The 16,344-nt window shown below is 39.4% G+C and overlaps 1 protein-coding gene across 8 annotated transcripts in view; it reads right to left on the reverse strand.

The window, feature by feature from the left end:
* CALD1 (caldesmon 1) overlaps window positions 1-16,344 on the reverse strand; it is a 203,249-nt gene that overhangs the window by 122,935 nt on the left and 63,970 nt on the right. The window lies entirely within an intron of this gene.

The following is a 16,344-nucleotide window of genomic DNA, read 5'->3' on the forward strand; positions in this document are numbered from 1 at the left end:
TGTGGAAAAAAAACTTGTATCTGTATACACAGAGTGATCAACTCTAAATCAGCCAATAACACTCAGGAAAGACCTCTTGGAGTCTGAGGAAGAGCTCCTCTGAAAATATTAGCTGACTAGCCAGCAGTTGTCAAAAGGCAAGTTAAGAATCATTTGGGGAAAATCTAGGGTCTATCTAGGTCACACATATAAATATACGGTATATCTATGTTTTCAGTTTTGCATGAAGTTCTGGTAACCCTTTCTCAAGAAGAGCTCCAGGAAGGGACACAAATAACAATCAGAGCTATGGCACAGTTCCCATCTGGAGGCTATCTAGAGTATGACTTTTCCATTTGAAAGAGAGAGATGATTGAAGCAGGATATATGAGAAAGGTCCTCAATGGTTTTTAAACAGTAAATGTTGTTTATTGTTGTACAAGAACTATGATTCGAGAAGGAATAAAAAAAAATCATGGAGGATAGTTTCATCAGCTATGAGATATGATAGTCTGGATGTGACCTCTATCTTAGAAAGTCCCAAAGCAAAGATTGCCAGACTCTGGGAGAGCACATGAAAGGAAGAGCCATTCCACACTCATCTGCTTTCACTTGCTTTACTGTAAGTGACTGTCTCAGTGTCTCGGTCAGAGGTAGGGTACTAACCTAGATGGACCCTTGCTCTGAACCGGCATGACAACAATTCTATAAATGTCAATTCAGAGAGCAGAACAAAAGAGCTGCCACCCTTGTACAAAGACAGTACAACAATTTGTGGGTGATTTAGTAGAAACTCATAATGGATACCAGTAAATACAGTAAGAATGAGCTTCATTGAAAGGGGGTATTTTTCCCCCTGAAGACTCACTCTGCATTCCGCTACCACTTGGTAGTATACAGACCCACCAGAGTAAAAATAAAAACTGTAAGCTTTCTTCAGAGAGCCTCACATGGTCCATTCTTTTTAGACCCAAGGACCTTCATACAGAACATCCCGGTGTCAACAGAGGAAATGGATTATTTAAAAATCACTGAAGCCTATTTTCAGTAATTTAAGATCATAGTGTAGGGCTGTTACTTGTATTAATTTCTGGTTATTCACTGGAAACTCATGGACTTCTGATGACTCGATGTAAATGACTATTCAGCAATTTCAAAAACAATTTTACAGTCTGGTCTAGGTTTTATAGACACCTGACAGTGATTTATATTATTGAAAACTTTGGGGTGGCCAAAGCCAAGATTTTCATTCATTCCATTAGAAGTTTCAGTATTAGATTCAAAAGAGATCTCAATCCCCTTTTGATGCTTAGCGTTACTATGCATGTATAACACAGCAGAAAAGAGCCGTGTAAGAGGACATTCCTAATCATCAAGGTCTGAAAAGAGCAACCAAGAGCTTCAAGTCAACTTCCTCTCAATGGTTACTCCTGCTTACAGCGAGAGCAGACTGGGCTCTATCAGTCCACAGAGCTCCAACTCATGAATAGCATGAAAGCCCTCCCAGGTCACTGAATTCATTCAAACTTTTTCACTAACTTGAAAAGACAATTTTGCCCATTTCTATTGTTTAGTGTGCCCCGCTCGACTCTCAGCAGGCATAACTTCGTGACATTCAGATCATGCATTAGGAGGATCCGGGGTCTAAAAGTCCTTTTCTGCTTCAGATAGTTTGCTCTATTTCAAATTCTTCAAGATTTTATTTAAAAATGGACACAACCCCCAAAAGATTTTGCTTTTCTTTCCCACAGTCAAAGCCCTCTTCTGCTATTCTCCTTCTATTTGCTCTGTCCTAAAGTAACATTTTTCTGAATTGAGCTCAACAGAATTTGTAATATCAATAAAATGACTGAAATACGCTCTCTCACTATTTGCTATCCAAAAGAACCTCTATCACACCACAATTCCATTGTGAGCTGACTATGAAGGGCTAAGAACAATTTAACAAACAGGAAATTTCCATACAACTTAAGCATGAAGGAAGTTCAGTTCCAGGTCGAAAACCAGACTCCATAAATCTAAACCCTCCAATCCAAGAAACATCACTAGGGTTTGGACACATTTTGGGCTGTAATCTTCAGTGGTAAAATTGGCACAATTTTTACTGATTCTTCAGTCCTTCGAATTCCCCTGACCATAAACATTGGGTTCATGTTCTGCTCTCATTCACGCAATGGCATTAACAGCATTGCAGACCTAGGCACACACCCAGCACTGCACATTCAAGCACACAGTGGAACTCAATTTCCAGCTAACATAGGTATTAGATTCTCAGCTAACGTAGGTCAGTATCCATTAAATGCAATTTTAATAACAGAAATGCTTTTATCAGAAGTTCTTGAAAATGCTTTTATTGGAAGTACTTCTTAGCTTAAGAAATGAGAAAGTTGTTACTATCTTGATTAAGGAAACTAAGGAAACCAAATCACATTCACGGTCATTCAGAAGTTGACCTGTGACATTTAAATGTGTTTTTTGATTAAAAGTGTATGCGCGCACACACAAAGAAAAGCATGGTTTCACTCCTCGCTACTCTGTTAATTTGGCTCCGTTATACCATGTAGCTTTGAATGGAAATAAAGTTATGGAGCCTAGTTACCAAAAATATGTGCTGCTCCATTTTATCCAATAGCTCAACAGCTAGGGCTGTGACAGGGTTCAGATTTCATCTCTTCTTGCAGGGATTTTAGCCTACATCTTCCAAAGGACACCCTAGCACTAGGATGTTCCTCCACATCCTTTCCTACCAGTGCTGGTGCTAAAAGTATAAGGGGCACTATAACACACTAGACTAAAGGTCCAACTAGCTCTGTGTCCTGTCTCTGGCAGTAGCCAAATCAGATGTTTAGGGTAGAACATAAGAACAGGAAAAGCATATAATGATGCTTCCCACAAATACTCTACAACAGCTTGTGACTTCCAGAATGCCTGAGTCAAAGGCAGAATCTGTGTATTTACTGAACTCCATGGCAGCTTTTTTCCATTATTATTTCCAGTAGCTGCCAACACTCAGCAAAATCCCATAACAAGGAGTCCCACAACTTAATTAATTATATGTTATGTGAAGATATAGTTCACTTTGGACAAGTAAACCTTCAGACTGACACTAGGACTCAGCTATGCCACTTCCCAGCTGAAGGCTCACGCACCTAATGCACAGTGGTATGCACATAGGAAGTATTCCTCATTGCATCACATATAATGGAGCAATCCCAAATTATCCAACAGCAAGGTGGTTAAGAAGCTGTTTTGGAAATACAGTCCCAAATACATACTTAATCATTTAGGAAAGTGAAATAACATCAGTAGGAGAGAGCGAGAGCACTATAAAGAATAGTTGGAGAGTGCACTTTACAGTTCTTTTGGACAAAGGAGGTAACCCAGTCTACCTACTGGGTTCTGACTTAGTAATCAATTAGATAAAAGAAGGATTCCTCCTCCAATCTTTAAAAATAGCAAATTATTTCACAGAATCACAGAACAGTTCAGATTGGAAGGCACCTCTGGAGATCATCTAGTCCAATTCTCTGCTCAAGGCAGGCTGCCCAGGATCATGTCCAGTTGGGGTTTGAATATCTCCAAGGATGGAGACTCCACTGCCTCCCTGGGAAATCTGGTCCAGTGTTGATCACTTACAGTAATAAAGTTCTTCCCTACATTTAAATGGAATTTTCTGTATCTCAATTTGTGTCCCTTTCCTCATGTCCTTTCACTGGGCACCATTGAGAAGAGGCTGGTTCCATCTTCTTTGTTGTCATCGCTCCCTCCACCCCATAGTCACAGAGTCACAGTGTGTGACAGCCATAGAGTGGCTGTTAAAATTGAATCTCATTCCAGCTACAGCTAGGAATTTTTATCCATAGATTTCAGTATTAGCTCTTGTGCAAATTTTTTTTTCCCCCTCAAGTCATGAAAATGAGAGCAGGAAACCACCTTTTTAAAAAATGGTCTAGGTGAAGTATTTCTTTGTTTACCCATTTCTTCCAGATCTCCTTTTGATTTTTATGTTGTCAGAGTTGCCAGGTAGATTATTTACTTATGAAGACGTTACAGAGGGAGCACTTAAATAAAACTTTTCAACTTTTCCTCACATGTGCTGTATGCACAAAGAAGGCTTTTCATTACAGTGTTTGGTGAACAAGTGATGCCAACAGAAGACGGGAACAGGAAGCCTCAAACTCATCCATTACTATCTAAACAGGTACCCAAGGAATTCATTTTCTAGGATGACCTAAAAAGGGGAGGTGTGTTGTATCCTGTGAACTGCTCACCTAACCACTTACAAGTAGCTTATCAGTACAAAACATCAGCATTCAAAGTAAATAAAGACACCTCTCATGCAGAAATACACTTAGAGTTTAATTTAAAAACCATAGTCAAAGCCCATTGACTTCAGGCTGAGCACACATTTACGTGCTCTGCTGAACACAGACAGTTTGCTTTACCTGAGCTCTACTTCCCAGAGGGCTGCAGCCATCTCGTAGTTATTAATTTTTCTGTCAGTGTTAGGAGTGCAGTAGTATCACCAAGCCCCAGCTTTCTGGGTGCTATACAAACAGTAGGACAAAAAGGTAGTACTTACTCCCAAAGAGTGTGTTATCCAGGTACAAGAGGGATACACATTAGAAATTTCTGATCTAATAGCTACTCTCAATGAACTTAATACATTAACATATATAACATAATGTTATATTATTAAAGAAAGGGTTTAGAGTTCAAGTGCCACCTTAATCTCAGCTGAAGAATGACCATTAAGGCACAGCCCACAGGTCTTCAAGGAAATACTTTCATCTTTCAAACACATAGCTACACGTATTGTTAATTTTCAAATGTTATGAAGCACTCAGACTATTACAGCTTCATCCTTCTGTGGCCTCATCTGAAGAGGATTTCAGTGATGCAGAAAAGTATCAATAAGTACAGATTCATAGGGAGAATGTGAGCCGTAGAAAAAGTTTCCCACCCCATCATATTTTCTGGTTGAACCACACAGGCTGCATTATATACAGGGCTGATAGTCCTCATTGTCCAGATGTGTTCAGGGTCTGGAGGTAAAGAGTCAGGGAGAGGAAAAGCATGCCATCAGCAGTGCCTCTTCCAGCCCAGCTGCAGAATATATTGGAGATATGAAGAGCAGGGAGGAAAGAAATCCTTCTCCAACATTCACCCACCTTTTGCAGTTCAATTTCTTGGGGGCCCACTGGACCTCACTTTCAATCTACTTCCCAATGCCATGGGCATAGCAGTACACAGAATGGTTCTCCAGACTCAGAGGCACCCTGAGCACACCCCATCCCATGTTCTAAGCTGCTCAATGAATGTTCTTAATTACAAATTTGAATCAGAGCTTATAATCATGATTAGTCTTTAAAATAATGCCAGACAGCCATACATATTAGGGGAGAAAGTCTGTGAAGGGGAAATATCTGAATCTTCCCTTTATCCAAGCTGCTAATATCCTTATAAACAACAACTCATCTGACCTACAAAGTTTCAGAAAATGGCATATTTCTTCTCCACCGTCTCAAAATGCCAGTTATCCTTACACTGACCTCAGCAGTAGAGCACCCAAATACTTTGGAAGCCAGTCACTCCTCTCACACGCACAATAATACTCCCTCAACAGAAGTGAACATCTTTTGGATACAATGACTGCCCTACATACAGGCTTTCATTCTGCATGTCTTGGCATGAGACAGGAAAGAAAGAGAACTGCTTCCTAAGGTTAAACACAACCAAAAAGACGACTAGATACAGCTCATACCAAATGGAAGTAGATTGCAAGATCTTTGCGTGGTTGTTCTTGAAAGTAGAGGCTAACAAATAAGCAAAGTATGTGTACATCTGAGCAGATGTGGGCTGGAACATCATCCTCAGCCACGCAAATATAGCACTTGCTTCCTTCTTTGGCCACGTTCATGCTGCTAAGCAGAAACCATTTGCTAACCACACAGCAGTGGCATTCACGTTAGCAGAAAACCAGACTCCTCGTCTGTTCCTGCTTTGATCAGCAGTTACTGCCCACAGGAATAAACAGAGGATTGTGTTCTTCACTTGCTCCACGCAGGGTCTACTGTTCTCACATGGACATCAGTGGCAGCAAGAACAGGCCAAGCCTGTTCCAGAATAGCCATTTGTCCTCATGTAAACCTGTCTCCCCAATAGAGCAGCGACATGCACAGCAAGGAAAAGACAACTCAAGGAGGGTTTTCCCCTTTCAAATTGTGATCTGGAAGAAAAAACGTTTTAAAATTTAAAAACCAAAGCTTGCCATATCCCTTTTTGATCATCTGGAGATTAAACATAAGCTCGCCTACATCACTGGCAGTGGATACGAGCACGTCTGCTACAGAACATGCTACTGAGGGAAACCATTTACTGCTAATAAGAAGGCCCAAATTCCTTGCAAATTCATTGTCCCTTTCAGAAAAGGGTTACAGAAAGCTTAGAGCTCTAATCCAAATTATTAATAATCCAAAAAGAATACTGCATAATTCTGAAAATAGTCGCTTGCAACAGACAGCAAATGGAAACTGGCTGCTTTAAAGCATATTTTCACAGCTGCTAGCATCATTCAACACGACAAACGAAAGAATTTGCTCAAAACAAGCAGAGTAGGGCAGCTAAAATAAGTCTGTAATAACAAAAAGGTTGTGTCTTGTGAAAGCTCCAATTTTCTCCTCTCCTGTGTCTTCTTCAGTTATTGAACATAAACACACTGCTGGGGCAGGTATCAGGAGAAAGGGAGCTGCAGGAAAAATTCTGGAAGCTGCATCCTTTTCAGGGAAGTTTAATTAATGGTGTTTCTGAGAAGAATTCTGATTGACAGGATTAGTGCCAGCACTAAAAGTTACTATTTGTGGATCCTGGAGCTCACAGCTCCCATAAAAATAAAGCAGTTTAGAAAAGAGCTTTGTGCAAATGAAGGCATTCCCCCAGCGGGAAAGGTTCATGTGAACCTCTTCTGTGTCTTCCCTTCACGTGTTTTTTTTCCATGGAGATGGGATAACAGAGAGTCCCGGACAACACCCTCCCCTGGGTGCAGAAGGTTTGATTTATGTTTTCTAGGTTAGTCCTTGGGGAACATTTCTATAATGAGCCAAAATGAAACTCTAAGAATGAATGCTCCCAAACTTTGTGGAGGGGAACACATTTGGTTCCACTTTCTTTGCTTCAGGATTTATTTCAAGTTTGTACTGAATACCTGTTCCGTCTAGTTCTCCAACTCATACCATCTTCCTATTAAGATAATCTTCTAGTATTCTCCTAGTGACACTCAGCCCAAAACATGATTTCACTGCTCTAATCTCTTATAAGGACTTGGGACAAATGATTAAATTGACCACAAGCATTGTATTTTATTTGATTATTGTCAAATCTTTAAGTACTAACTCAAGTAAACCATCTTTTAGAAGGGGTAAAGCATTACATGCCAAAACAAGAAACTGGAAATAAGCAAATGCTGCTCCACTGCAAAAACAAGGGAAGGACCACAGCATCTCAGTGCACACAGGAAGCACCCACCAGTTTCCTGAACTATCTCCCAGAAACTGTGAAATGGAAAAAGAAGAAAAGAAAAAAGGTGATTCTTCCTGCTTACTCCATCCCTCCCTCTCAATCACCTTCCTCAGACAGGATAACAAAGTAATTCAGATACAGCGATTTCTTCCCAGCAATTTTCAGGCACCTCATTTGAGTCATATCTTCACTTTCTTGCCCCGTATTTTCCTCACTCTTCTCCTGCTTTCATACCCATCGTGCCTCCTCCACTGTACTCTTCTCCAGCTACTTTGTTGCTTGCTCCTGCTCACATTCGTTCTACACCAGACTTTAACCAATTTCTTGCCACAGATCCTATTGCCCTGCCTTCCTCCTACTCCTTATCGCTAGCCTTCTGATATCTGCTACCTCTCAGTTTCTTGTCCTCATCCCATAGTTCATCATGACAGCAAACTTTATCACCTGTGAAAGGTTAACATGGCAGGCACCTTTTCCTAAGTAATGTATGTGTTCCGTCCCACCATGGGCATTTTGGATCAGGGAAAGTATTTGCAAATACTCTGAGGCAGAAATCAGAAATTAATGAGAAGTCTTGAATCATTTCTTAAGAAAACTCTCAGAACAAACATCATAAGGCTCACAGTAGCATCACAACAGATGTCAACCATTCCATTGTATTCTGATAGATCCACCTTAGCCCAGACTGGCGTATACCATCTTATTTATATTTCACCTGTTTATGCATTTCTCAAGAAGTATATACCAAGGGAAGAGCAAACTGGTCCAGATAAAATATGAGTCATCATAGAAGTTTTTCCAGAAATCTAATCTCTCTCAAATCCTTTTTGGCTTTAAAAATTCTTGGATAACATTATTTCTTCAGATTATAATATGCATTTGTCCTTGCCTTTCTGGCTTCTAACTGAGGCAAGATGAGCAGACCTAAACTTCCACAGAGGAAAAATATCATAGTACACCAGAATGCTACCACTTATTAGTGCAAATAACTGTTTTTTAAATGGCTATATTATATATGGAAAGCTTGCAAATCACACATCACAAAGACTGTCCCAGTAGTAACATTATTGGTGATTAATACATACAGTTATATCTTCTTCCATGGTCTGGTTCCAGCGACCCAACAAACCACTACTTTTATTCTAGCTACTACATTTCTCTCTGGGAATAGCTGTAGCTTTGATGCTGTCAACTCCCACTGCTGCTGGCAGTGTTTAGTATGGATGACTGGTATGTGAACCTTTAAGGCTACAGCACTACTATCTCAACTTTAATTAGCTTAAAAATGCTGCAGAAAGTACCAGATACTCCTGAATACTTAAGGGCCTCTAAATGTCCACACAAAAACTTAAATTTTAGTCCACTCAGGAAACCAGATTGATTGTTACAGATGGACACCATCTTCTCCACTATATAAGTAATCAGCTCTGTCATGACATGCTGAGAAATGGATCATCACCCTGACTTCTTCCTGTTCTGCCCCACAGACAGAGGAAATGAAGTTGCTGGAGAAGGCATGGCAAGCATGTCTATTTTCTAACTTTTCACCTAATGTGCAAACACAAAAACTGGCAGTTTGCAATCAATCCTCTAAAGAAAAACCACCAAGGCTGCTTGTCAAGCTTCAAACACTACCTGTGTGCTCAGTGATACCTGAGCTTTGCCAAACCCACTCCATTTATTTTAATGAACTACAACTCATAAATTCAATATGCAGTTTAAATCTCTCCTTGCTTGGCAGTCATATAAACAGCAAGGAATGTGCACATAAAAAAAAGTTATCCTGGTTACACCTATCACTTTTCCAAAAGGAAGGGCATGCTCAGGTACTGTAGATGAGAATCTAGATGACTGAGCCCCAGCTACTTGTTTAGACTGTTAGCCTTGCTTTCAATGGTAGGAAATATTACATAAAATCCATGTAACACATACAAGCTAAGTGCAAATGATGAAAGAAATCAGCAAGGGAAAAGAGGCCAGAGAGCTGTTGTGATGGAAGAATAGCAGCTGGGAAAACTGAAGTCAACCCAGCTATGTTATTTTTTAATTAAAAATAAACATGGGCTTTGTTGCCAAGGGATTGGTTAGCATTCCATTTAAAAAAAAAAAAAAAAAAAAGGAATTTTGTTTTACTTCATTCTCATTCCCCTCCTAACCTCCCTCCCCTCTTCTCCCCCCTTTCTTCCCCCCAAAAAAAGTATTTATAGATTTTGCAAAAAAAACATGGTCATAAAAATTTAGGTCAGTATGCAGTACCACACAGAGCCACCTATTTTTAAGGCATTCTCTTTCTCTCACATGAACACCTCCTTGATTAAAAATAGTCAGAGACTAATTTTAATTTTATTAATTATTTCATCTTCACTGCTGACCTCCTTGCTAGCTATACAAATATGCATGACTGCACTGCCTGAGACTGCATGTGTGTAAATGTAAAAGGCCTTCTTTGGACAGACCTTTTAATGAAGGTTTCAGCAGAACCATGTTAATCCTTCCAAGTTCAGCCTTGCTTCCCTTCAATCAAATACTAAAGCAGCTTTTATTCATGCCAGCATAGGGGTTTGTCCTATTTTTTATGGAATTTGCTTATGTCCAAGACCACTAAAGGTCTTACACTGTTTCTTCACAGTCCTCATTTCACAAACAGGAGTGTGAAGCCACTAGCAGAGAAAAACCAAAGAATCCAAAGACTCCATTCAGGCTTTTCATACCTTCCAAGGACTCAAAGGTTAACTACTTTTAAAGGCTGACTACCTCGTTAGCCTCTCTCCCCCTACGTTTTTCATTCATCTATCTTATACATTTCTTGTGTGCTTTTATTATGCTTGACCTCAGAGAAACTTTCTGCTACTGAGGTCTTAGCCACAGACCAGCCTTATCGCAATTATTTCTCCACACTGCTTCCACATCACATTTCAAAATCTTATCTTGCTTAATCGACTTTTACTTTTTCTCTCCCCATCTGCTTTACTAGTTATTTACATTTTGTTTAAGATGTTTTAGGCCATAATTCATATGAAATACATATCCAGAGGCAGTTGAAATTGTTCTGATAAAACATGTAGGAGCTAATGGGGCAAACCTCCCCCAAAACAGATCAACAAAATTGAAATTTTCTATAGAAATATCCATCTTCAACTGAGTAAAGGTATCAGTTCTGGTTGAATCAAAGAAAGGTCTATCTAATGACTAGTCATTGAGCTGACTGGTGAGAAAAGAGAATTCAGGTGAAGTAAAAATACTTGCATATACCTCCTGCATCTCACATAAGTACCATCATGCACAGCAAGTCACCAGCCTAAGGGCTGTTCTGGAGTAGGACTTGCTTGCATCTATATGGAGTCATTCCAGTTTGCATTAAAAAAGTCCATTGACAAAGGGAATAGAATATTTAATTATTTATTCAGTGCAGAGCAGCTCTAAAAAGAGTCCTGAACAGGAACAGTGCAGTACAGGATGGTCAATGCACCCACATTTTCACAAGAGAAAGACCCAACCTCCATCCTAGCTGCACTGAGTGGTATTTAAACCTTCAATCTTGCAAGGAGACCTAGCCAATGGATTAGACTGAAAGTGTCTCTCTGTCTGCTTTTCTATCTTATGAGGTCTTTCTATGCATCCCATTGCATTTCCAGAAAGATTCTGAATTTGTGAAAACAAAGACAGAAATAATTTTTCACCCAGCTCTGGTCAGTATCTGCTGACTCACATCCAGATTCTTCTAGTATCTGAATCTTCCATTGACTCCAGAGAAAATTTGTGGTTGACCACAGAACACAAGGTTAGCTAACTAAATAGCATAATACATATTATTTGCAATGCAACAGTAAGCACAGGAGAAAGAGGATATTGGGTTGCAAAACGTTTTTCTTTATGCTTTGCATATTTTTTGGAAGAGGAAAGAAAACCGCATGAGGCAAAGCAATGTATTTGTTTTGTCTCAAGCACATTGGCTCACAAAGAAATGTTGCTGCAACTAGTGAGAGTTCAAGTCATTGTTGCCCAAACCATATTTAAAAAAACATTTAAAAGCCTTTGGAACTCAAATGTTATTCCTCATCCCAACCAAATGTAAATAATTCAACAGCTTAGTGACCAACAATACACAACAGAGAATGACTTTTCTGGGTAATTAAGCATCAAAGCAGAGCTGAAACTAATTCTATGAACATTAATTCTCTTTTGTGGCAACACAAAATTGGATTCAGCATTAGAAAATAAGAGAAGGGGGGGAAGAATCGCTTGGCACTGCTATTCTTCAGGCTCCTCAAGTTTTACACTGATTTCCATGTAAGAATAGAATTTAGTTGAATTAAACATGATTGGAGGGATGGTTTTATCTTTCAGATGGTCACTTGCTGCTTGAGTCTAAGGGTTACATGAGAATAGAGAAGTCAGAGAGGCTTCTCAGTTAAACTCTTCCTTTTCCAGACAGGGTGACTATTTGACTCTCAAAATAGGAACTTTCTAATTCTGACTACTGAAGAGGATTCTACTATCCTTCCCACAGTATTTTTGCTTCTCTTCAAGATCTGAAACAGCTCAATCTAAAAACCAAAACAAAGCAAAAGCTTTGGGAGGTTTGTTCCATTGTCTGTATGATGGCAGAGAGGTATAATCAGAATTATTATTATTAATCATTTTCCATATAATCAGACAAATACCGAGGACAGGGAAACCAAAGCGAAACTCAGAAATACAAATGGAAGATAAGAGATCCTGTCTAGTGGAAAAATAACTTAGAAATGTCATCAGCCTTTTATTCAGAAGAGCAGTCATATCAGTGAAGAATAACTCAAAGATTCTGATGTGTTTTAAAAGGCTAGGAGCCTCTTCTCGTCGTATGATAATAGCACTATCTTGTCTTTTAAATCTCAGACCAAGAAGCTAGGCCACTGAAAATGCAAACGTGTGCCAAAATGGGCAAAATACTTAAGACCATCCACAAGTCCCATCTTCATCTGCCAAACAGAAAATGGAATGCTAGCTGTCATTGTTAACAACACTCATGAAGAGTTTATTAATTTTATGTCTTGATGCCATTTGTCCAAAACAACCTTTCTATAAGGGTCACAATAGACTAATAAACGGCAAAGTATCATATAGACATCAGGATTCATTCACTAAGTGGAATTCAAGAAGACTGACGCTTAAATTTTATGTATTACTTATTTTAAACCAGAACCCTCTTGTCAGCCTCAGGATTTTCTTGATCTTTAAGTTGTAGAAATATACAAAAACTAAACAACAGTCTCCCAACTCCACTAATTTCTCCTATCATGTAATATACAAAACCACACTTCAAAGAACATTCCCATTTGAATACGCTCCATCTTCCCTTCCCGGTCCTGTTGAAAATCTGGGAATGAAGTAGCTCATACATGAAATGATGCCTAGCTTCATCCATTCAATGGATGCCAAGTTACAACTTCTCCCAGTTCAGAGAGCAACTATTTTAGCTGGAATGGCAGAGCCCTATACTGTCAGAATAAATGTCACATCATGACAATGACATGAAGTTAGCACCAGTTTAGTTCCATTTGTTTTGATATAAGTCAGAGAGAGGAACTCTGCTCTCTACAGTCCCAATGCTTTTAAACCTATTATCACAACTTGCATCTACTTTATGGAGACTAAAAATAACATTACCACTGGTGGCTGAGTGAAAGAAGCTGACAGAAGGAGTAGCTATAGAAAGACACCTGCCCTATGCTTTAGATAAAAAACACACCCAAAACACAGAACACAGGGAAGAAAAGGGGACGTGGAAAATTAAAGCTATAGGAAAGACGATGTTAAAAACAGAGGAAGAGCAGAGTGATACAAAAGCATCAAAGAAGATGAGAAACATGGGGAGAACGGTTGGCACAGAGGGAATGAGACCAACCTGAGAACTGGTTAGCAGATACAAGTTTAGCAATAGGCTTGAGCTAAGTCCATTACACTAGAAGCCCAAAGCAACTCTTACAGCTCCTCCAGTTTGAGGATGGGGCTTGTTGCAGCTGCATGGTGTCACATTCAAGACAGTATCACATCATCCTTTTATATTTATAGTCTCCTCAGTGGTGCTTGTCCCCCTCTACAGACACCAAAAAGACAGATGATCTGCACTGCTTGATTTTTGCGTCTAGAAAAGAGGCCCACACACCAACAGAGAAGGAATCTGTGTTGATTTACCGTCAGATAGGAGGACTACACAAAAAGCCTTATGACAACGAATACTTCATGCAGTAGGGCTCATTCTACCTATCTTTCCAGAAACAGGAGATTAAAAATAGATAATCAAAGAAGAAGAAAAAAAAAAAAAGAGAAGAACGAAGGTTTGAGAAGTTAGATGGCTAGTGTTGTAGCTCTGAGTTTGATCTACAAAATAGCTTTCATCAAAACAATTAGGTTGTTCTCCTCCAAGTCATTCATCATCTCAGATATTTTTCTAATTTTGACTTCTACCCACTAGAAAGCAGAAACCTTCTAAATAATTATCATCTAGGGATTCCTCAGCTGGAATTTAGACTGGCCTACATAATTCCACCAGACAGTGCTCCTCGCCTTTTTCCCATAGACCTCTCTATTGCAGTGCAATGCCTGGAATGCCAACTCCACGCTGCAGAAATTAGCCTTCTGTGCAACAATGTCAAATTCAATCACTTGGCAGCAAGACTGTGAAAACTAATAGTATGCTCCCACTTCTGTATTTGAGCAATACCTTGTTTCAAGGACAAATTTGAAGGGGAGGGGGCAACCAAAAAAGTAATTACAAGGTTTTCTAACTGCTGTTGGATTAGCAGTCTCATAGAATGAAGTCTTTCACTGATCTACAAAGCTGACGGAGCACCAGTGACAGCAGCAGCAGCTATGTCAGCCCAGTTAGGCACAGACTGACTCCCAGTTAATGTTTGGCTACTTTGCATTTTCCATCCAGGGTGCCAGAGTGGGACAGTAGCTTTAGTGATCCTTCTAGTAGCAAATCACTGATTCCGTACACAGCATTGCCCTCTGCATATCTATGGGAAATCAAAAGAGCTGCATCCCAGCATGAAAGGAACACGGTTGAAACTCCACACAGGGAAGTCTTCAGGTAACACGTTATCTCTTCCCCTGGCTAAGTTTGTATGGTTTCTTGCAATACACAAGCACAAATATATCTCTAATCACCTTTAGTCAACATTCAACCACAGTAAAGTTTTTGTCTCTATGGTATGCGTATTATTTCCACTGCAATACTGAGTGATTCAGAGTTTTCAATCTCACAACAAACCTATGAAGAAAGGAGTAATTTCTGTTCTCATTTTACAATAGGCTAATCATAACAAAGGGAAAATAAATAACTTGTACAGTCACAGACATGTTCTGTGAATTAAGACCTTACATGGGGACCTCCAAGTGTGTCAAACAGTGAACCAGCTTTTTTGTTTGTTTGTTTTCTTTTCTTTAGGGGGGGAAGCAACTTTCTCTGAAAGAAACAAATGCTTAATTTCCTAGAAACACAAAACTGGTTTCTGTCAAATTCTTTCAGTGGTATGCTCTGAAAAGGGAGAGAGGACAGTGACAAATGTGGCAGAAGATGATAAACTGCTGTCTTCTGTAGAAATAGCAATTCCCTTGCTGTCGACTTCCTTGTTTGAGGCAGAACCAAAGCACACACTTCACACAGATTGAAGGTCCTCTTTATACATTCATAAATGACATCCAAACCATTACAAATAATTGGAGGAGGAGGAAGCTTCAGACAAACCCCAAGTACTGTCTTGTTCTAAGCATACAAAGCAGCAGCAATATCTTCAGTGCCTTATTGGAATGGCAAGTAGGATCACCTGTGCTTGGTAATTGACCAAGCATCTGTGAAGATCATACATGGTTAAAAATCTCTGTATAGTTAACGATTTATCAGCCCCCAAACTGTGCAACATTCTTACTTCAAGATAGATCTAATAAAATTTCAGATATTCATGAGAAAGCTGAAAGATTGTCTATAATAAAAAATTTCTACTATGTGCCACAGTCTTAAGGGTTCTTGCATCACTGGGATTCTTGAAATCAGGACACAAAGCTTAAAAAAATATCCACTTATCTTTCTTCATTCTTTTAAAGAGGATGATATTCCCTGTGTGCATTCGGAAGTGGTATGTGGTAAGTACATCTACACTCTGATGTGAAATCTCAAGTCTTCTTGAACTATTTGCACTTCTTCCATGAGGTTTCCATGGCCTAAGACTCATGAGCAGACCAACCAATTGCAAACCAAGCTCTCCCAGTTTTAGGACAAACACTCATAAAAAATGACTCCATTCTCAGAGGTGCAGATTTCTCTGTGGATTGATTTGTCACCGTTTTCAAATACCTGCCTCAATACAAAGACTGTTTGGTCGTACATAGGAGTCATAGCATTGTTTGCTCTCTTACGATGCCCCGTGCATCACCTCCCTGGTAACATGTCCACAGCCAAGTAATTATAGACCACACCATTTAAGTAAACTTTCTTGGTAGAGCAGAAAAGAAAAAAACACATAAAATTTCACCAGTTCAATCTTGCCTTTACAACTGCAGCCTTTGGCTCATAGGCAAACAGCTTCTTCTAGGAAGAGAAAACTGCACTACTTCAATGAGAGGTACAATTCTGAATAGATGCAGCTAAGTCCTTACAAATCCCTGGGTAGACATAGTAATTTCAGTCTGAGGGCTTAAAGTGTGACTGGAAGTCTGAACACTTTGAAGATCACGTAAATCAAAGTAGCCTCTCCTTCAACATGTTGATTTCCCCTACTTGGACGTCCTTCCACTTTGAGAGAATGGCTATAAATCAATCATAGAATCATAGAATAGAATCATAGAATCATTAAATCATAG

The sequence above is a fragment of the Pygoscelis adeliae genome, unplaced genomic scaffold, assembly GCF_000699105.1.
Source record: "Pygoscelis adeliae isolate BGI_AS28 unplaced genomic scaffold, ASM69910v1 Scaffold38, whole genome shotgun sequence".
NCBI lineage: Eukaryota > Metazoa > Chordata > Aves > Sphenisciformes > Spheniscidae > Pygoscelis > Pygoscelis adeliae.